Genomic DNA, 24,113 nt, shown 5'->3' with positions numbered 1-24,113 from the left:
ACTTGACAATTTTGTAACTCATGAGTAGTTTCAGTCAGGCAGTTAACATTGAGTTATTTGAAAGGTCATTAGGAATGGCAATATGCTCAGTTTATGCAACAGAAGTTTTAGGATCAGGTGTACCATGTGTATTGTACATCTGAGATTAGAAATGGCTTTGTGCTAATGTTCTATTTTATACACAGAAACAACAGCACTCTCTGGAAGGTAAGAATGGCCTTAACACATAAATCAGGCAACTGCTGCTAAAATTATTTTATTAGGGCAGGCCTGAGGATGCATTTCAAAGAAAATAAAAATACCTGTATGTTAATTTTAATCAAATATTTAATTCAGCATCTATATTAGTTTGGAATAAAGGAATAGTAGTCAATATATTTTTTAAAATGTGTTTACCAGTTAATTAAACAACTGTCTTTTATTTTTTTAAACTTTTTTTCCTAAGCATTTCAGATCCTTAATCATTCTTGTTAGTATTTTGTATGGATTGCTTTTAATTAAAGTGTAAGTTTTTGTATTTTGTGATACTTGATTTCAACTTATCCTTTTTAAAATATGTTTCACTGCCCCCAGGACACTGACTTTTACCTGACTTAGGGTTACACATAGCTACAAACTTGAGTTAATGAAAGAATTAACCAGTTACATTTCAAATATATGGCTTTCATTTTCATTTAAACTTGGGACTTTTGAATTCTAAACAAGTGTGTGATTAATCCCACTTCCCCATCTCATTCCTCTATCCCCTACAATCCACAAGAATAACTCTGCATTCAAGTTAGGAACCTCTTTTTGTTTTCTAGTTCTGTTTTAATTGCTCAGTTACATTGTTTTAATTTAAGTGTACTTGCTTTGGGGGTTAGGAGGCAGTAAATTATTCTGAGATGTTAACTGAAACTTCTTTCTACTGCTCCTTTGTTTCTCACTGTATCCTTATGTTCTGTTTCACATGATGTATTTGGAGACCTAAAGTGTATATATTCTAAGGATGTTTTCTTAAGTTAGAAAAATAATATTTTTTTCCTTTTTATCAGCCTACTTTGTAATTATGTCAGTCCCAAAAAACAGTCCCAGAAGGAGAATGAGTCAGAATGAGCAAATCTAGACTACAATAAGCTTGGTAAACTTGAATATAAAATATACCCGTGGTCTTTACTTTTCATTGATTTGTATAATATACATACATATGAAGGGAAGAAAAAAATAAATCTATAAATAAGCATAAATGCTTTTCTCCTCCCTCTTTGAAGTCATGAATATATCTGCTCATTCATTTCTGTAGTACATATGATCATTACATATGTGAAGTCTGAATAGGGTAGAGTTATTTAAAAAACAAAACAATAGAACTACCTTGAATATTTGGAGATAACTTTTAGAAAGAGTAAATTATTTTAAAATGAAGATTAAATTAATTACAAGGCTAAAAGTTTTTAATATGTGATATTGTTTTCACTTTTTTGAAACCCAGTTTTTTTCCTGTAAGGAAGTTTTTAACTGGAATTAAAGAGGGAAATTCTCTTTTTAAACTGTTTAAAACTGTTATTATTTTAGAAGCATATAGCTTGAACATCTTTTAAAATGTATTTCTGATGATAGTTCATTACATCTGAACTGCCCTTAACTTTATTCATTTTTTCATTCTAATTCTTAAATTTGTTGTGCCTCATTAAACTTTGGGATTTTTATTGAGGTAATGTCAAGACTTAAAGCAAAGTTAAGCTTACTTTAAAATCTTTTTTGATCTAAACTGACTCAATTTTCTTCCTGTTTTCAAGAGGATTTTCTCAAGTTAAATTGTTTTATTTTAAAAATTATTAACTGAGATGTGTGATGTCATATATGTGAATATATACGCAAACAAGTTGTGAACTTTTGATATAGGTAAACTAGTGATATTTGTGTTTATATAATTTTGACTCAAATGTGAATAGTCAAATTTGATTTAAAAAAAATGTTGCTTATGACTTTTATCCACTATTTTAGAAAGAGGAGGGATCTAAAATTTTATTTTTATCAGTTGTATAAACATTTCATGTCCACCATAACTATAATAACCCTGTATATATTCTAGGAATCTTGTATTGGTTTAAGAATCATTAGGAAACAAGCAAGATAAAAGAAACAACTAGTAATCTTATGCCATCGTTTACATTCTAAAATCACAAATGTTAGGAAAATATGACAAATTTGTTTTATATATTTTTGTTATATTCCCAATTCAAATTAGGTAATATAAACAGGTGCTCTTATTGTCTACTATTTGCAAGGTAGGCCCCATGTTAGAAAAACTTCCAAATTTCCCTCTTTGCGTTAAGAGTATCACTATCTTCCTTATCTATCTGTCATTTCCCTACAGCACTATCCAATTAGTTGCCAAAGATTATTAATTCCATATAGTCCTAACATCTTTTCCATTTATACCCTCTTTACTCCCTTTGCTACCTAGTTTAGGCCTTATTCTGCCTGGAGTACCTTCTAATTGTTCTCCCTACTTCCAAACTTTCTTCTCTAATCAGATCCCCAAATAATTTTCCTAAGGCAAATCTGTGACTAAGGGACTCCCATACTCAAGAACTCAATTGCTGAAGGATAAAGTACAATTCCTCAACCTGCAGTTTGTGGCCTTTCTTGGGTTGTTTCTTAATTTTTTTCCAGACAATGAACTAATAGTTCTCTGAAAATCAAGATTCAGATCCCCTGCCTCTCTATAATTGCATTATCTGTTTGCTCATATCTGGAATATACTCTGTCTTCATTTTAGCCTCTCAGGGTCTTTGTTTTCCTTTCAAGATTGGGACATGGTATCATGTCCCTCATGAAGGTCTTTCTCATACCTCTAGTTATTTCAGCTCCTTCTCTCCTTAATTCACCATATCCCAGATATAGATTTCTAATAGATTGTAATCTCCTTGAGGGCAGGAACATTTTTGTTTTTGTCATAATTCTGCTGACTCATGTCATAGTTCTTCTCAAGTTATAGTGCTAATAAGTGTTTGTTTAATTTAATTTTTTAATCTGGTTTTTTTATATGGTGACTTCAGGATCTATCTTCCATGGCATACCATAGTAGTAAGAAGGGGGAGCAATAAAGAAAGCTCAGCAAATGCTTTTTATTGTATCTGGGACATCAGAGATTTTGGGGAGATTAAGTTACTCAGGTTTTGTAGTCAGTATTATGTGGTGGAAAGAGTTCCTACCAGTAGGGGAGTCTAGAGGTCTGTGTTCTAGTCCTGTCTACGACAATAATTATGACTGGACAAATCACTATTATTTTCTCAGTTTTAGTGTCCTCGTTTATAAAATGAGGTGTTTTGGACTTGACAATATTGAAGGAAATTCTTTTCAACCCTAAGATTATCTAATTCATAAAAAGAAATTTCAATAGTAACTACTTAGGATGGTGCCTGTTGTCTTTATTGTTTATTTTGGAAAAGAATAGAACTTTACTCTTGAACTTAAAATGATTGAATCTTCGAAACAGAAAGTATTTTTTAAAAATAGTAAAGTAACAGAGTGATAATTCTGGACTTTATTGACAGAAATTACTTGCTGTCCTTTGGACATATTATTTCATCTCCAGACCTCATAATTTACATGGCTACTCCCTCTTAGAATCCCTAACTTCCTTTAAGGCTTTACTTAAAGGCCACACCCTCTTCTGTGAAGCATTTCCTGATTCCATTAAATTGTTCTTTAGTTCCTCTTTAGATCATCATGTCTATCTTTGTATTCATATGTTGTATCAATCACACTTGTAGAAATAAAAGTTCTTGAGGGCAAAGCCCATTTATTTTATTTTTATGCTTATTCCTATCATACTTCCTTGTATGGAGTAAATAAATAAATGATAATCAGATAGAATTAAATTGTATTGAAAAGTTTAAGATGTATGCTTGTCAAGATTTTTTTTAGCCAGCTTTAATGTTCTTGAAAGGAAAGTGAATTTTTTTGAAACTGTAATAGTATTTAATAACACATATATATATATATATATATATACATGCAAAATTATAATTTATTATGTCATTCAAAAAGGTATCATTCAATTGAGATGGTTAATACCTGCCACCAATGAAGTTGCACACAGCTGTAGAAAAGGAAGAAAATAAGCATATTTCAAGAAACTTCTATAGGCTACTGAGTTTTAAGTACTTTAGAAATATCTCATTTGAGTCCCCACTACAATCCTGGGATATAGATGCTATTCATATTTCTATTTGACAGCTGAAGAAGCTGAGGCAAACTTGCGGAGTCACAGCTAATAAGTGACTGATGCCAGATTTGAACTTGAGTCTCTGACTCCGAGTTCAGTGCTCTATCCTCTGAGGCTTTTAACTGCTTTTGCTCAGGTCTTTTCCTTAGGTAAGTGGTTGTGACTGAAAAAAGTTTGGTTCCAATGAAAAACTTTTCTAGATTTTAGCTAGGTTAATACTTGAACTTCTATTCAAATCATTTCCAGTTTGTTAGAAAAAACCTTATCGACCATACTTTGTGCATGGTCAGAAGTATCAGAACACCAGTGTTGGAGAAAACAAAATTACTCAGGAGACAAACTAAAATCTTTCAGCCATTTCTTTGTTATCCTGTAAATGATAATCCTTGTTGATAACAAAAGCAACTAAGGAAAGGGATCTTGAAGCTATCAGTCTCTTTTTCAAAGACAATAAGTGTTAGATTAAAGAATATAAAAGCTCTGAAAAGTTCCAAAGAATGGCAGCTGCAGTGATCCCCCAGAATAAAGCTGAATTAAGAAAATCAGAACATTTCATTTGAGGAAGAAAGAAACTTGGGAGAGATGCTGAGACAACCTGGAATTTCATAGGGGGCACTGACCTTAGAGTCAGAAGGAGTAGATTTCTAATCTCAAAAAGAATACAAGTTATTCCCTAATTGATAAATGGTCAAAGGATATGGATAAGTGGTTTTCCAATTAAGAAATCAAAACAATATTGTTTTAAGAATTACTTTGAGCAAATAAGTGATTTTGAGTATTATAAATGACTTATAAAGATGCTATCTGCATCTGGAGAAAGAATGATAAATAGAAATATGAATAGAATAATTTTATCACATGTTTATGTTTCTATGTATATAGCTGTTTGTGTCTAATGGTAGGAGAAAAAAGGAAAAAGATGTTAGAGCTTGATTATACATTTGAAAAGAATAACAAGTAGTGCATAATAGATTTGCAGTTTCATATGCAATCATATTTTTATTATAGCAATACTTGTGTTATTCCACATAAAAATTTTAAAAATAAATAAGTTTTAAATAATAACTTTTAAAAATCTCACATCATAGCTGTATGACCCTGAGCTAATCACTTAGTCTGGGTCTCAGTTTCCTTATTTATATTTGAGAACCTCTAAAGTCCTTTTCATCTCTGGACTTTTAATCTATGATAACTGACAGAAAACTATTCCATCATGAAGCTATTGGTAATATGAACCAGAATCACTCCAGATGGCAGAACAGGATGAACTATGGGAAGTGGGCTGGGATGAATTCATGACTACATAGTGATGGATGGATCCATAATTTTCCTTATTGAGGAAAACTTGTAAATGTCAGCAATGACATTACAAAAGAGTATATTCCATATTAGAGGATGAGCTGCTGCTAACAGAAAAAAAATACTGTATTGATTACGTGTTGGTGTTCATTAATATAGTTTATAACTTTTTCTCTATTTACCCTATCATTTTGTTGTATTATAGCAGGAGATTGGGCTAAGATGGATGGTTTCAAGAATTTGGAGCCTAATGGCTTGAATATGCATATGGAAATACAAAAAAGTTGTGAATTCTACAGTTGGCTGTTAAGAAAAGCTAACATTTGTATTGTAATTAAAAGCTTGTGAAATGTTTTGCATATATATATATATATATATATATATATATATATATATATATATATATATATATATTTTTTTTTTTTTTTTTGATAACATACCAACAAAGTGTCCACTGTTACATTGAGTCAGATGAATTATCTGTCATGGTCTTATCCACCTCCAGAATTAAGAAGTAACATTGAGTTTTACTATATCTTCCAGGTCCCTTTGAGCAAAATAGAAAGTGTTACTTATAAATACAATGTGGTATGATTTGCTTTGATCCCTTAAGGACTCACTTTTTCCAGCCATATGGACCCTAGCCTATTTACTACCTTCTGATCTTTATGTTACTTTTTGTCCATACCCTCTCATATATTTGCTATATGTGGTCATCCCAAGAGGCTGACCTCCCTCCTTAAGACTTGTTGATTTTTCACACTATCAGTGGTATTACTAAAGTACACACACCTTCCATCCATTTGTTACTCCTTATTCTCTGTGTGATGAAATTTGTCTCCCAGGCTATACAATTCTTTGAAATCTTTTGACATTTGATAAATATTGGTTATATGTCATAAGCCTGTCCTTACCCTCTATGCTTCTCTTCATTGATTATACCATCTTTAAAAAACACTTAGCACAGTACCTGATACATAGTAGACACTTAATGTTTATTGCTGAATGAAATTTTATAGTTTTTAAAAAATTTTCCTTATTAAAATTTGTCCTCTAATTCTCTAATACTATAAAACTAGACATTGGAGGAGGGTAAGGAAAACTACTCAGTAATATTTTGGGAATGTTGAGTAAATAGAATACAAACTTGAATTTGTTGCTTGTGTTTGTGCTTTTTCTCAAACAGCTCATTTCTATAATTTTCATAAGTGTGTCAATACTAAAGTAATGAAGAAATATTAGCACTGCTAATTTATATATATATTAGGTATTTCTAAATGTTTGATTAATGAAGTTTTGTCTTTCCCTGAGTTTTTGAATAAAGATAATGATTACGTGTGTGTGTTCACATACACATATCCCAAGAAATATTGGAATCTTTGATCATTATTGTAGTAATTGCAAAAAGAGAGTGGGGAAGTGAACTAATTGTTTTCTTCTTCCTCAAGACACATTGTAAGTTTATACAAATATACAAATTATTTCTTTAGTACTTTAGTGCAGGCCTCTTACATATTAATGATCTTGGGATGTATTTGTGAAGACTACTCAGCCCATTATATTTTAATTACCTTCTCTTGCTATTTAGAGCATTTCAAGAATTGTTTGACTTTCAGTACCCATTATTCCATGCACCTTATGAGAACATTTATTGCCAGAGGAGAATACCCAGCAAAGATAAACATATTAACTGCCATTTCTTCTTCTTTTTTTCCTTTTATTTTTCTTGTGACACTTTCTTTTTCATTTTTTAGGACAATAGTGTTAAATAACTGAGAAATCCAGAAGAGACTATTTATAATCATTCAGTTTTGTCTGACTCTTTATGACCCCTTTGATTGGGATTTTCTTGGCAAACATACTGGAGTGTTTTGCCATTCCATCTCCCATTAAGTCTCTTGCCTAGAGTCACACTGGTAAATGTCTAGGGCCACATTTGAAGTGGGGTCTTCCTGACTCCAGACCCCACACTATCCACTGTACACGAAGCTGCCCTAATTAAGGATAAAAGTTGTAGTACTTGTTTTGATAGAAAGTTTAAATTTGTTCCCTTGTTGATAAACTTTTTATAAAGTTGACCTTTGAATCAACTCTCTGCAACTATGGAAGTTTTGCTTGGTTTTGTTCTGTTATGAAGAGACTGCCCTGTGTTTTCTACTTAGTTGAAATGTAAATAGGCATCTTGTAGGTTTTGAGTGAAAGCTAGTACCTTGAATTCACTAATGGAAAGCTTTTTCTTTTATCTGGAGTATTTTGCAGAGTTACCTGTAGTGATCCAATAAGTTTGAGGGAAATGTAATGATGTGTTAATGACTCAAATAAAATAGAATAACTTCTCCTAATAACTCTTAAAATATAAAATCACCTTTTAAAAGCAAATATTCATGCTCCATATGTTTTTCTGAAGCAGATAGATATTTTTTTTCTGTGCTTAATTGGGAAGAAAAAATGAATAAGAGGACTGTCCTAAATTTTGAAACGTGTTGATGGTATTACTTTTCATGTTTGAATGATTTTAATTCATTTTCTATCCCTGAATTGACTGGGCATCTCTCTTTTAAACTTAGATTTCATTCTTAAAATCTCTAATGTTAAACAACAAACATGTATACATACATATTATGTAATGGGGTGGATTTTAGGGATGGGAGGAAAATATGTGTGTTGTATGAACTGTTTTGCAAATCATAAAAACGTTATATAATTGTAAGTTTGTAGTGTTTGGGAGTGAGAGTGGGATAGAGAAGGTACATAAGCTGTTTTATTTGTCTCTGAGTAAGTCTAGAACTATTTGTAATTTGATCCTTAGTTAGTGGGTGGATACCCTTGATATGGTTGTGATTCTTAACAAAAGGTCTCTCCTTGGTTGGGGGACATAAGAGACAGGCTTTGAAGCAGATGATTAAAAATCATTAATTGTGTTACCTTGAAAAAGAATTTAACTTATTCAGGATTTCACCTCACTCTGGGCACGTTTCTTTTGTTTCTGTTTTTTATAGTGTGGCCCCTCTACTTCAAAAATTATTTCTTCATTATCTAGAGACTACTGATGTCTGCAGCACAAAGTTCATACTTTCTGGTAAAATAAATAGGATTAGTGTGCTCTGGGGCCAAAATAGTAATCTTTTGATGTTGTGTTCTTCTGGTATCTACCTCAGATCATAGTCCATTCTCACTTCTTGTTTCCTGTTTCTAATTCTTCTGATCCTGCATTCCAGGGCTTGCTTTCTTTGGGTCAGTTTATTAGCCTCAAAATAGAATTGGGCTGAAATGTTTAATAGTTGAAAAATACAGTAGATTCTTGGTCTAGAAGGTGAATAGGGAAGGTTAGAGAGGAAGTCTTAGGTAGTTGATCACAGGGGGGACGTTCTTTACAGCCCAGGGTCACCTGAATGTTTATAGTGTCAGAGCTTTATAAACATTTTTCTTTTTAGTGCAGTTTTCTTAAACAGATAATTGTCTATTTCTAGTAGCTATGGAAATGCTTTTTTGTCAAGAACAAAATCAGCGTGTTGTTTCCTCTTAGACCTTTAAGAAGAGATAAAAATGTGGGATAGGATAGAAACATAAATGCCCTTTTGGCCTCAAGTCTTGAGACTTACAGTTTGGTAAATAATAGATTGTAATCTTTTTAGTGTTACTTAATACTCAAATAGATCTTAATAGTGACCTACTTCCTATTAAATAAGGCTCTAAATAGTGCATTTTTAAAAAATGCAAAGGACATTAAGGAGTTTAGTCTTTGTTTTAGATTACAATACCATCAACCATTTAAGCTTTTGTATAGGGATTTTTCAGCACTTGGTATCTGGGAACAGAGTATAGCCCTTTGTTTCTTTTTAAAGAAAATCTGAGGGGTTTCTTGGGAAGGGATAAAGAAGTCTCTCTATTCATGTCCTAGGATCTTTGTTTCCTTGGGAATTGTTTCAGTTTATAATGGTTGTTTAGTAGATATAGCTTGTAACTCAAGGATTCCATGCATAATAATACAGACTTTTAAAAACCTGATTCTGAACATAATTGACCACCCAGGATTTATTTATTTCAAGGATACTTTAAAAGGCACTTTTCCTATGTCCCTTATGGTATTTGGCTTTTGGACATAATTATATAATGTTTTAAACAAAAATCTCAACTCTTTCTGTATTTCACTTAGATAGTATCATGTTACAGATCTATTACTTATGTTGTACTTTTTTTTTTTAAGTATTAAACAGTTTTCTTTCTCATGTTTTTAAATAATTTTCTTTTTCCTTTTCTTTCTTTTTTCCAGTTCTGATTTTTCTTGTACAACATAGCAAATAGGGAAATATGTTAAAAGGAAAAGAAAAAAGGGAAAATGTTAAAAGGATTGTACCTGCTTGATGTATATCAGATTGTTTGCTGTCTTGGGAGAGGTTGCAAAATTTGGAACACAAAGTCTCCTAAAAATGAATATTGAAAACTTTCTTTACATGTATTTGGAAAAATAAAATGCTATTTTAAAAAATTATTAAGGAGTCTGGCACACCCAAAATAGATTTTATTATGTAATATCAGATTTACAGTTCTTTCTTACATGTTTTGTTTGATAACCATATCCAAAAAGTGGCTTTTTAAAAAGTATCCAAAAAGATTTTTGGACAATGTCATAAGAGAAATTTACTTGGTATATTATTTTAAAATAAACATCAAGCTGTCACATGTTCTGACATAGACTTAACTTACAGATTCTCTAAAGATGTATAAAGCTGGGTAACAAGAGAAGTATTTGTAGATTATCTGTAAATACTGGTTCAAAAAGATATTTTCACATTTCATGGAGACTGACCTTATTTCCATGTCTTTTCTTTCTGGTATTCCTATAAATTCTAAGAGCCAAAATTATGGTCCTGGTTGTGGTCTGGACAATTCTATTTTTGAAAGCTTTGGTAACTCTTCTAAGTGACTTGTGACTTTTTGTAGTGGTTAAGTTGTTTAGCTTGTGCTTGATTCTTCACGACCCCATTTGGGGTGTTCTTGGCAGAGATCTGGAGTGGTTTGCCACTTCCTTCTTCAGCTTGTTTTACAGATGAGAAAACTGAGCAGTCAGAGTTAGTAAGTTTCTGAGGCTTGATTTGAGTTTAGGAAGATGAGTCTTCACCCCTCTATCCATTGTGCTACCTAGCTTCCCCTTTGGCTATTCAGCTACAATAAATTTTTTAGAGAATTTTGTTCAAAAGTATTCTTGTCTGAAAAATTCAGTGTATTTTCCCCAAGTTATCTAATTTAAGGCTATAGAATTGCTTGGATATTGAGGGAAAATACTAGTTTCTAGTTAATATTAGAGGTTTTTTGCATTCTTGTCTTTTCTCTGCTTCAGGATTGTATGAGAGCTGCATAAAGGCTACTGAGAGGTCTTACTATCTTAGCATCCTCTAGCATAACAGATTTCTTTGCCTATACTCTATGGTTAGTAAATGTATGTTTATTTCAATGTTTGACTGGGCTCTACTGCTTCCTGGGCCATCACCAGTTGCCTTGACTTTTACCACTGGATTTTAGTGACTCAGGAAGTGTGTGAGAAACTGTTGATTTGGAAACAGCTTCACCTAAATCCAGTTTATCAATGAGTCAAGACCTCACCATGTGGTATCATTTGTCTCCTTTGAAAATGAAGTACCAGCAGCAACAATTTGAATTCTGTTTTTAAAAGTTCCAAAAGGGATATGAGTAGTCCTTATAGATTTTTAAGAAGATACTGATAATTTGTATTGTTTTAAAATAGTAAATATGTTCGAGAGAGAGGATGTTATACAGTAAAAAAAAAAAAAAAAGGGCTAGCCTTTGGAATCAAGAATAGTTGGGTTCAGGTCCTGACAAATACTGAATTTACATAATTACAGTTGAATCATATATTGTGGGTTACTATCCATTAAATATTAAGTTTATATTTCTGGTCCTCTGAATTCCCTTCCCTGTTTCCCTTTCTAATATACAAATATATATATATATACATATATATATATATATATATATATATATATATGCACAGGTATCATGTGTGTATATTTATTTATATTTGTGTGTGTGTGTATAAAATCACTATGTTCAATATATTATCACTATGTTCACGTCCTCAATTTTTGCTTATATATTACTGTTATCCAGTGAAGTCCTTATCCAATGTTTCCATTTTTGTGGCATATCTGATCAGCAAAATATAGGTTATATAGGTCCTATTCTATCCAAACTGGAAAGAGATGTTGCATCCTTGGACCATCATCCTAGCACAAGAATTCTCCTAAGAGAAAAGTTTTTAAATCTGTATTTGCTACAGGCATTATGACATTGATGAGAAATGATGGCTTCTTTTAAGACATGAAAGCCATACATTAATTTGTTATGTCCCTTTTTCAGTGTTCATTCAGAGTTTACTTTCAGAAAGAAAATGACAGTCTTAGGAGGAGGAAGGTACCTGAGGAAGGAAGGATGACGAAGTCAGTCTAAATGAAAAAGTTGTTAAATGGGAATCTTAAGTGCTTTAAAAAATGATCTGATGTCAGAAAACTGATTTTCAAGCATGAATCTATTAGGTTTGTGACTTTTGGGATTTCACCTGTAAAATGAGATAGTTACCATGGATCAATGGATTGGGAGTCAAAAGATCTGTGTTCTCAAATTCTGACCCTCCTATTTATATTTGGGTGACTGTGGGCAGGTTAAAACATCTTTGGGCCCAGTTCATTTGTCAGATTAGGTGATTGGACTTGATGACTTCAAAAGGCCCATACTAAACTAGTATTGCCTAAAAACCTCTTTAGCTTTGTGATTTTATAAGGTTTGATTCACTTATCCTGCCTGGAATCCATCTTCTTACCCTGACTTGAGGTGCCAGAATTAAACCTCACTTTTATCACTCTTTTTCCCCTTAAAAGCTTCTCACTAGATGTAATCCACATTTGCTGCTGTTAGTTTAACAGGTTATATTCCCAGGTTATTTTCTTCTGCTTTAATTTTAACTAACCTGTAAACATCTCAAGAACCTGAACTTTATCATCTATTTTTCATCCTCCCTCAGTTCTTCTATAATGGTTTGTAGGTACTGTGATTACTTGCTAAAGAGGTTGCTGGATGCCTCTTTTGTTATCTGCTTTGCTAACTGTGCTGGTGGGTAGACCTGGCTTTATACCCAAGACCCCAAAGTTCTATTTGTACTCCTCTTATGTAAGACTTATTATGTTTACTTGGAGGGATCTGGGGAGAGAACATAGTCTGATAGGTTCACTTCCTCCAGCTTGCTAGGCAGCCTCCTCCACTCCATACTTTCCACAATTACACATGCAGTTCACTTGAATTAATATGAGTCTACTACTTTTGATAAGATAAAAATTATGATGATGTATGTATGTTTTAAAAAAATATTGCATAGACATTGCTATTAATAGTACTGGTGATTTACCTTGTCACCCATATCCAAGCCTCATGGACCACTGGTTCCTGTATCTTATTTTGAGAGCCTGAATCATGCATTGTATAGTAATAAAGAGCCCTGCATTCTGAAGGCTTGGCTTTTGGTCCACTAATATATTTAATTTCTTTTTCTCAGGTTTATTATTTATGAAATAAGGATATTAGTGTTCATATTATGCTTCAGAGTGGTGAGGAATAAATTTGATCTGCGCTATGCAAATGCCATCATTTAGCCATAGTGACCCACTTGTGTGGGGATGATGCTTCATTTCCTATCTTTGCCTTTACATCGCACTGTCTGTAAGCCATATCTGGACTGCTTTTCGTCCTCAGAGTCTTTGGCTCCCTTTAAAACTCGACTCCAGCATCAACTCTTCCAGGTGGTCTTTCAGGATCCTCTGAACTAATATAATATCCTTCTCTCTAAGGCTACTTTTCCATTTATTCTGTATTAATATTGTATGTCTTCTTTTAAAATGGGTAGCTTTTCTTTAATAATAGCAGCTTAAAAATTATTCTGCAAATTCAAGGTCTGATGTGTTTTGAAGTATGTGTATATATAGCAAGCAAGTTTTATTTTTCTCTATCAATAACTATGTAAGCTACTAGAATAACTACAATATAGACTGTGAATCAGCATCCTCAATAGCTGTGTACCTTCCCCAACTCCTTCCTGATTAAGGGTACCTACTGGGCCCTGGTAATATATTCCTGGAAATTTCCAAAAGCACTTGGGATTTCTACCTATAGAGGAGGTTTTATACTCTGAAGATCTGGATAGAAAAAATTCAGACAGTGCTCTCATGGCATGTCCCCAAACAATCTTGCATTGGGTATCTCAAGGAGAGAGGTAAGAAACCAGAAGAAATGAGCAACATATCTTATCCAGAAAGGAATTTGAGGAATCAAGGGAGGTTAAATAGAACACAAGATTAAGATTCAGAAGGATATAGAGATGAGGAGTAGTTAATTGAAATGGCCCAGAAGTAATGCAACAACAATAGGCAGAGAGATTAGATCAAGTTAGGCTTAGTCTTGAGATGTTGGGTCTCTCCAATACTTATTCCAGGTGAATTTGGAGCTTAGGACATGGGTTGGGTATTAATTGGGTAGAAATAACACCAGTGGGGTTACTTATTCACCAATTATTGGCTGTATTTTAGGATATTATCGATGATGACTTAAAAAAAAAAGTCATCTTATGATCCCGTAAGAATAGGAAAATAATATCAATCATCTATAAAATGTGCTTGTTGGACTTATTGACCTTTTAAGGGCCTGCTTTCAAACTCTGAAATTTATAAAGGATCTGGTAAAGAAGCCTAATCTAGGTATCAGGGCCACTCTGATCTCCATTGCAAGGTAGAGCTCAAGTGTGTTGGTATCCCTCAGTTACCAGTGTCCCTCCAAATAAGCAATTATACTTTTTTGTGCACCAGAGGAACATTGTGGGTTAAGGTGTTACCTTTACTTAAAATAATAAGCATCTACTTTTGGTGTTGTAGTTGAATCCTTATAAAGCAATCTTGGATGGCATTTTCTATTTTCACATGTTCTATGGAGGGGCATTGAACATCTTAACATTAAATCCTAGCTATGACCAACACAATTTCATAAAAGCAAAGCTTATTACAGTGATAAGCCTCGATAGTATTTTTTTTAGTAGTAAAACCATTTTCAGAGACCAATAAAATGGAAATAAACACTTTGTACATAGATTATACAAAAGCCCCAATGTACTATACATAATTATATCACATAAAACTGCAACTCTGTTGTCCCATAAATATGACATATCTAAAACTGTATGCTACCTATAGCAAATATTAATTGAACAGTTAATTAACAATTTTTCCATGCTTCTTTAGCATTAAAAAGTCTTTGGGGGATAAATTGGATGGCCCACCTTAAAAAAATCTACTCATGGAAATTTGAACTGATGCTTTTTTCCCCTCTCAATACATTTCCCTGTAGCAAGCAGAAGCATTCAAAACCATCCCATTGACCTTAGAGCTGCACTCAAAGCTGGGATCATTCTTTTCAAAAATAGCCACTGCAGCATATAAATATTTGAAGGCTTTACAAAGAACTTTGCTTGTAAGGGCTTGGATATTAGGAGTTCCTTGAATTTGGTACATTTCATTTTCTTTTCTTTGTCACCTCTGCCTTCTTCCCAAAAATCCAAGCTCAAGGACATAGCTGATTGTTAAAAACATTGATTTTAGGGGGCTAATGAGAAAAGGAGAGGAGCAAGCAAAGGGCAATAAATCATTTAATCTGACCTTGAACAATAGAACCCAGGTTCTGATCTCAACTATAGTTTTCTAGGAGCATTGAGATCAGTTAAATGTTTGTGTAAGGTGACTAGGAAAGTCTTTTTGAATAGCTTTTGACTGGTCCTTGCAATAAGAATATAAAAGAAAGCCAAATAGATTCTTTGAATTCCAGTTGATTTTGGTTGTAGATTTACCAAGGTCTCTGAAGGTTGTTGGTGTCTTAGAAGTTTGTGAGCATTCTATAGTTTGAGGTAGAGCTTTAATCTTGGATTATGATTGAGAGCAAGGCAAGAGGCACAGTGTCAGAGAAACTGGAGTATGGAGCAGGTTAACAAAAAAAGATACTCTGGCATGAGGGATTGGAGTGGAGAGGAATAAGAAAGAGATAAATCTGCTGGAATTAGAGTATGAAATAGCTCAGAGAGCTTTTATTGTTGGAATCAGAACAAAAATGTGAATAAAGGTCATAAAATTATAGATTTAAGCTTAGATAGGTCCTGAGACAATGGATCCTCTTCCTTTAGAAATAATAAAACTAAATCTCACAATGGGCCTACTTTATGGATTCATTAGTTCTTTGTATACGCTGTGTGTCCCATGATGGTTCCAAGGTTGGAATTTGAGGTGCTAAGTCTGTAACTGGTTGGTCAGGTGCCTGCCAGGGCAGTCACTTCAATTGATGGTAAAGGTGAAGGTTGAAGTATAGATGGCACAAAATAAATGTAAAAAATAAATATGGAGAAGTAGATTACCAGTTTCTAATATTTTGAAGCTGTATTTCCAGTGCCCAACATAGGCCCAATGCACAATACATAATTATATCATATAAAACTTGCAACTCTGTTGTCCTATAAATTTGACATATCTAAAATTGTGTGCTACCTATATCAAATATTAATTGGACAATTAATTAACAATTTTTTTCCGCCACTTTAGCATTAAAAGGCCTTTGGGGGCTAAATTGGATGGCCCACCTTAAAAAAATCTACTCATGGAAATTTGAACTGATGCTTTTTATCCCTTCTCAATACATTTCCCTGTAGGAAGTACATGGTTGCATTGAATACATTGAATATAGTAAATTCTTAATATTGAATTAGATTGATAAAGGTGAAAGTAATTTCTAGTTTTATGAACTAAGACTAGGACTGTTCTAAGACTAAAAAAATGTTACTGGATTTGATGATAAGGATATTGTGAATGTCCTTTAAGGAAAATCATTTGAGTAAAGAGGTCAAGATAGAATCCATGAAATGAGGTAATGGGGTCAAGGAAAATTTTTAAAAATTGAATAAGATTTGCAACTGTGATTAGGACATGGTTCCAGTAGCCAGGAAGAGACTGAAGATTCATGGAAAGAGAAGGGAAGATTGATGAACCAGGTCACGAAGGAGAGATGGTATCAAAGATAGGCAGTTAATCAGTAAGGTATGATATCTGCATAATGACAGGATCATAGATGACCTCCAAGGTCATCAGGACAAACCTCATTATTTAATAGATGAGGAACCTGAGCAGGGAGTTAAATTATTTGCCCAGTGTCATATATCTAAGTGTCTGAAGTGGAATTTGAACCTAAATCTTACCTCTGAAAGTTATGTAATTAATGTTTACAGCTTCTTATGTATCTTTATGAATATGTACAGATATTTTTGGTTCATTTGGAGATGATTTTTGGTAAACTATGCAACATATTTGGTTGAAAGAGTTTCTTTTGGAACAGGAAAGAAAGTCTCAAGGTGTTCTTTGATATCACATTTGAACACTGCTATGTAAAAGAAATAGGAAAAAAATTAGATCATTATATAATTATGTCTCACTTTTTACACTGATAGTGAATGGGTTTAACGGGGTATAATCATTTCTGGATGATTGGCAAGGCTAATTGGAATGGCCTTGGAACTTGATGACTTCATCAGTTTAACTTTCCTAACCATCAAGTCCCCAGGCCTTCAGATGGTATCATACTTTTATGAGATTGATTATCTTTCCATACAATAAAGAAAATAATTATTACCATTTATAATAAAGCCACATAATTAATGATGCATAATATGTAGACCAGAGGACACTGGCCAAAATCTTGTCAAAGTAGAGATTGAGTATTAAGTTGTCACTTTCTATTTAGTTTTCTCACTTTTCTTCTTGAAGACATTATTGAACTAAGTAGAATTAGAGTACTTTCTGAATAGCTTGTAAGTATGAAGGAGAAGTGTAAATTGCCCCTTTATTCAGTGAGATTCTTCAAGGGACTGAGCACATGATTAACTTCTTGTTGCAGAGTACATTCAAAAGGTCTTCATAACCTTAGATTTTGCCCTTAGAAAACATAATATCTGTGAAGTACCTAAGCCCAAGGTGTATAGTGAATAGGGCACCTATATATTTAATTATATGCTAGGTGGTGCAAGGAATAAAGTACTTAGTCCTGAGTCAGTCATTAACCTCTGTTTCCCTCAGTTTCCTCAGTTGGAAAATGGAGATAATAATAGTACCTACCTTGAAGGGTTGATGTGATGAGATATAATTATTAAAGTGCTTAGTAAATGTTTGACTTAAACAGTGAAGACTATATAAATGCTGTTATTATTATTAGCAATAATACATTATTATTATTAACATACTGTAAATTTAGATCACAAGGACTTGTTCAGTGAGGTTAACTTAGGGATCCAGGAGTTATTTGTTATGTAACACGTCATCCTAAGACCTTTTAAGTATGATTTGTTTTCTGCCATGTGGATCATCTTAAGGGGGTTAAATGCTTGAAAATGAATAGCAGAATCAAAATTTGATAAGATACTGAAAAATGCATTTGGACTTGTTCACACTACTACACATAGTATTGTTGTAAAATCAGAAGGATTTTAGAACCAGAAAAAGAACAGCAACAGCACTTTAGCCATTGCCTTAATAGAGATTCCGCCCCCTCCCCAACATCCTAAATGAAGTTTCCTCTAAGGACAATAGGGAGTCTGCCAAATTTGATTATATGGACCTTGTAACTAGAAGAGAAATTGGATTAAAACCAAGAATTAGGAGTGTGCTGACAAGAGCCTTGGGCAATTCTTGAAATTACCCCAATTACCAGCTGATCAATTAGTTACTTTAAAACTTTCTCTGATAAATGCTTAAATTTATGGAAAGTGAGTTAGAAGCCCTTTTTAAAGCAACAAAAGGATAATTGATTTACTTACTCCCAATAATGAGATCATTAAACTTAGGTTTGGAAAAATATTGTCTGATGATACATGGAATATGTATATTACTGCTTAGTTTTCTATGGAAAAATTGATTACTGCTATTTGAGTTTGGTATGTTCTTTCTATGTATATATATGCACACACATATATACAAATAAATGTCCTCTCAATTTCATGTTAAAACACTTTTTAAAAACATTAGTTTGTGGTTTTTAAAGTTTTGAGTTTAAAATTCTATCCCTTCCTCTCTTCTGTCTACCCACCCCCTTCCTGAGACAGTAAGCAGTCAAATATAGGTTATGCATGTGTAATCATGTGAAACATTTCCATATTAGTCATTTTGTATAAGGACTCAAATAAAATAAAAAGAATAAAAGAAAGTGGAAAATTGTTTGCTTCAGTGTATTCAAATGAAATTGGTTCTTTCTCTGGAGGCAGATAGTATGCTTCTTCATTAGCCCTTTGAGGTTGTCTTAGATCATTGTTTTGCTGGAAATAGGTAAATCATTCATAGTTCTTCATTGAATTATATTGCTGTTACTGTGTACAATGTTCTCTTGCTTCTGTTCACTTTACTTTGTATCAGTTCATGGAAATCTTTCCAGGTTTTTCTGAAATCATGTGAAAGGGGAACAAGAAACTGAGGGTTTTGAGGAAAGGGAACATGAAGAATGTTACAGAAATAGATGAACTCTACAGTCTAGCATCTTGAACCTTACCGAATCCTGTACATGGATACATGGATCCACAGAAAAAATGGAATAAAGCAGGAAAAACTTTTTCTGAGTTAGTTGAAAGTATGAAATATGTAAATGTTTTAAAAAAGACTATTTTTCAACTCTGGGTGCTGTCATTTAAATTATATCCCATTGCAGCATTGCAGTCCTGGACTTGAAATTAAGTATACTTGATTTCAAACTTTAACTTTTGTCATTTTTAACTCAGTGACTATTAGCAAAAAAAAAAAATAATAATAATTTTTTTCAGCCTTGGCTTTCTTATTTTTTAAATAGGGATACCTTTCTTGTCTCTACCTTCAGGCTTATTATTATGAGACTCAGATGAGATGTTTTATATAGCATTTTTCCAAGTTGCAAGGGTATATTTACAATTGTATTCATATTGTGGTTACTTGCCAATCTCAGTGATGTGAAAGGCAAAACCTTTAACTTAAGTAAAATGAAAAAATTGTAGGGATTAGATACTTTTTTGGTAGCATGTAGATTGCATCTTAAAGCTTTCCTCTGTTTTTGACTTTGTAAATGCAAATTCTCATCCAAAGAAAAATTTCCCCTGAATATTATGAAATCAGCATCTATAAAAAAAATCACTATTTATTAAGGAACTATAAAGGCCACTTCTTTCAAAAGGCTTTCAGATTCCCTTGTTAATGTTTCCCTCCCATCATTGTGTGTATATGTGGATATGTATATATGACTATATGTATATATATATATATATATATATATATATATTCATGTTTGAATATATTTAAAATAGAAATTTTTATTTTCTCTTACATTCAATAGGTAAGAACTACAATAGTTTTCTTAAAGTTTCTTAAAGAATGACACAGCCATACCTATGCTTTAGGAATATCAATTTGAAAAGTGTGTGGATTGAAGGGGAAATAGGGCATATGTATAGAGGAGATGTGGACACTTCATGCTTGTCAGCTTTTTGGATATTGTTCTTTATTTTTGCCAAAATTTTATATTCTTACCATTCCTTTACTTCTTTTATGTACTTTTTTAATCCTCAACAACAACTGATACTTTCCATGATCTCACATAATTTTTGTAAGGTTATTTTGAAAGTTATAAAATAATATAAAACTATATTAATACTTATTCTGTGATTTTTATCAGTATGGGACACATCTGTTATTGACAAATTCCACCATCGTATATGAATTGTAGCTTCTGAAATCTATTATCAGGTAGCCACACTTCTGGTGATGTACCTCTCTTATGCTGATCAGGGTCCACAGTGTAGGCCTTTTCTCCTTGTCAGGTTTAAAATTTGTGCTCTCTTTCTACCTGTCTTGATTACTCCTCAGTCTTCATTGCTGGATCTATGTCCAAACCAATGGCTATCTCCTAGAACTTGGTCCTCTGGTCTCTTTTCCCTTTATGTTGTTTTGCTTGGTGGTCTTGCCAGCTCCCGTGGATTTAATTATCACTCTATGCAGATAATTGATTTTCAGATCTAATTGTTCAGGCCTAAGGTCTTTCCTGTCTTCCAAGTTTGAATGTCCAACTGCTCATTGGATATTCTGAACTGGATATCTCCAGCATATCTTAAACCCAACACATCCACGGCTGAGCTCATCTAGACCCTTCTGTTTTCTCCACTTCCCCACAGAAGCAAAACTCTATTGAAGCCAGTTCAAGCAGTTAAATTGTCTTAATGGAAATAAATTGTTTTAAAATCGGGGCTTAATTTATTGATTATGATTGTCTGAATTTCAGAAAATAATAGAAAAAATGAAAATAATACAGATTAGACTTAAATGTGTATCTTCTGTAATTTTTATGGGGGGGGGAGGCAGAGGGGAGAGTTGATTATTAAATATTTACCAGCTCACCAAAGTTATAGGACATAATCATGCTCTCAGTTACCCAGGCTCACAATCAAAGTGTCATCCTGGAATCTTCATTCTCACCTTCTTGTATGCAGTCTGTTACCAAGTTTTGTTGATTTTTCCTTTCATAATGTCTCTAGCAACCTCCCCTTCTTTTCTCTGATACTACTAGGACTACAGTCTCCCTGCCTCAAAGCTCTCCCTTATTCAACTCTCAAATTCATCTTCTTGAAATGCAGACCCGACCATGTCACTCCCTCGTTCCCTTCATTCTGTAAACTCCATGACTCCCTCTTATCTTCGGAATCAAATACAAATTCTCTATAAAGTCATTTTGACTCCCTCCTACTTTTTAGTCTTCTCATACTTTATGCCGGCCTCTCCCCTATTTTGTCCCTACCATGTACTCTGAGATACTCAGAGACATGATCCTTTTTGCTGTTCCTTGAACAAACCACTCCATCTCCTTATTTTTATCCTAACTAAGTATTTTCACTGTCTGTCCCTTACACCCAAAATTTTCTTTTTCCTCATCTCTGCCCCCCGGCTTCCTTCAAGTCCCTCCAACATCTCACTTTGTACAAGCCTTTGCTAGTGCTAGTGCTAGTGCCCCTGTCTCTGTTGATTATCTATTGTTTATCCTGTACATCTCAAAGATTTACTCATCCTTCCATCTTATCTCTCTCATATGACTGAGCTCCCTGACAACACAGCATTTAGCATTGCATGACATATAGCAGGTGCTTCAAAAATGCTCATTGACTGATTGGTTAGTTTTCCAGATCCTAGGGTCATTTTTATGTCAAGATGGCATGTTAGAGTAGAATTTTAATGAAAGAATGATAATTATTCATAATGAAGTAGACCTTGACCACCTTTAAGTCTATTCATCTATTTATATAACATAATTTTCTGTTTTTTCATAGAGATTGAGATTTTTTTAAATGAGGATTTGCTCCTTTTGTGTAGTTCTGTTAATATGTCAGTGTCATCTTGTTTCATCCATTATATCCGAAAAATCTTAGTGCATTTTTAAGCTTTTAATTATAGAAATTTAAGCTATTAAGGCTCAATACTGCATTTCAACTTCTGGGACACTTTGTAATTAGTTTTATACTCTTTGATGGCTTGCACTTCATCTTTTAGGCCATTAGATAAAAGTGTTAGATTTAGAGGCAGAATTCTATTGGGCTATATTTTTAGTTCACTACTCACTACAATATGTTACCTTATGTAAACAAGTCATTTAACTTTTCCAGGCTTCAGTTTTCTTCTATGGAGAATGAGGATGTTAAAGTGGATGATTCCCAAGGCCCTGAAATACATGCAAATATATAATATATAAATACTAGTCATTATTTTAAATGATCTTATAACATCTAGAGCATTGCTATTGATGATGATGATGATAACAACTGCATTATCGGGATTTCATTCATATGAGGAATTGCCAGTGACAACTGTCTCGACCATTACAGATTAATAACTCCTCTTTTATTTGGTTTTGGGAGTTGCTTAGAGATGCTGAGAGTTTAAGGAACTAAGGTCCCATTGTTTATATAGGTCAAAGGCAGTCCTTAAATCTAGTCTTCTCATTCAAAACCAATTCTTTATACCTACTAGGCTATATTATGTCTCATCATAATAACACCTGACATTCATTAAGCATTTTGCTTTGCTTTTATGCTCATTTGATCCTTATGAAGTAGATACCCCATTTCATAAATGAGAAATCAGGATTAAGAGAAATTTACATTATGAGATGATGTAAAGCTTACAGAAGCCGTATGATATGCTTTAAAGGGACTTAGAATTGATTTACCTTTAATTAGTAACACAGTCTTGACTTGTATCCTCTCAGTTGGGAATGGCCATCCTAGGTTTGCTACTATTAGGAGTTTGCCTGCCGCTCATATCCTTTTCATTGCTGTATTGATGCATACTCTGCCCTGGGCTGTTGGCTACCACTCTTTGTTGCCTCTACTTTACCCTCAAAGTTTTAGTCTCCATTTTTCATTTCTCCAGTGAGCTGAGAGGGGATGCAAAAGGAAAACTTTGGAGGACCAGCCTGCTGATATTCTCCATTTGTCTTCTCCTTCCTGCTCCTGACCGTTAGTTGGGAAAGAGGAAAGATAGGATTCTCTCCTGCTTATTCCTCATTGTCTCCCCCTTTCTTTTTTCCCTTAGATCCTTTTTAGATTTTTTCAGTGCTTCTTTTCTTACCTTCTCCCTTCATCCCCAAAGTGTTTATCTTTCATATTGGGACTAAGGTCAGATAAAGAATGAATGTTTATCACTATCATTCTCATTTGCAACTGAGTGACATTTTCCCATTGAAGCATTGTTATTCAGTCATTGTGTTATCATACTGCTTTATTAGTGCTGTTCTTCAGGTAAGTTAAAGAGTTAAACAGTCTTTCACTGATTGTATGGAAAAGCTAACCATTGCATATAACTTTGTTGGGGGTGGGGAAGAAAGGGAATGTACTTTGAGTTCCAGATAACTGAGGTGGAAATCAACTTTAAGACTTGTTTTTTTAATTTATAATTTATATATATATATATATATATATATATATATATATATATATATATATATATATATATATATATATATATAATTCAATTTAATTTATAATATATAAATTGCTATAATTTAATTATATGTAATATGTAATGCTATATTATAATATATTATATACCTACAATATACTGAATCTTTACCAAAGTGTAGATAGACTAATGTGTGCCTGAATTAAATTTGTGTGAAATGTTAACTGTACTTAATGTTTAAGTGAAATAAGTCGCTGAGACCTGCCACATAACCATTTATATCACATAAACCTCAAAAACCACTGTACTTTCAGTTACTTAAATTCCTATCAGAATTTTGCTAAGTAAAGACAGCCTTGGGTGAAAGTGGACTAAAAAAATTGTGGCTACGTATGGGTGACTTAAAGAACTTGTACTAGAGATTTGATTTTTAAGCCAATTTAGGACATTAGGCACTTCTAGAAAGAGTAAAAGCAGGGACAACAAAAAGAGGCTGCTTGTTTACTTATTTTAAGGAGAATTTTTCCCTCAAGCACCATAAGTGCTGTATG

General features: G+C 33.2%; 1 protein-coding gene across 1 annotated transcript in view; it reads left to right on the top strand.

Annotated features, from left to right (window-relative positions):
- The window catches only part of CDH2 (cadherin 2), a 250,117-nt gene that overhangs the window by 4,035 nt on the left and 221,969 nt on the right, over positions 1-24,113 (top strand). The window lies entirely within an intron of this gene.

The sequence above is a fragment of the Sminthopsis crassicaudata genome, chromosome 1 (assembly GCF_048593235.1).
Source record: "Sminthopsis crassicaudata isolate SCR6 chromosome 1, ASM4859323v1, whole genome shotgun sequence".
NCBI lineage: Eukaryota > Metazoa > Chordata > Mammalia > Dasyuromorphia > Dasyuridae > Sminthopsis > Sminthopsis crassicaudata.
Note: the sequence above shows the minus strand (reverse complement) of the source record. Positions and strands in the feature narration are given on the sequence as shown.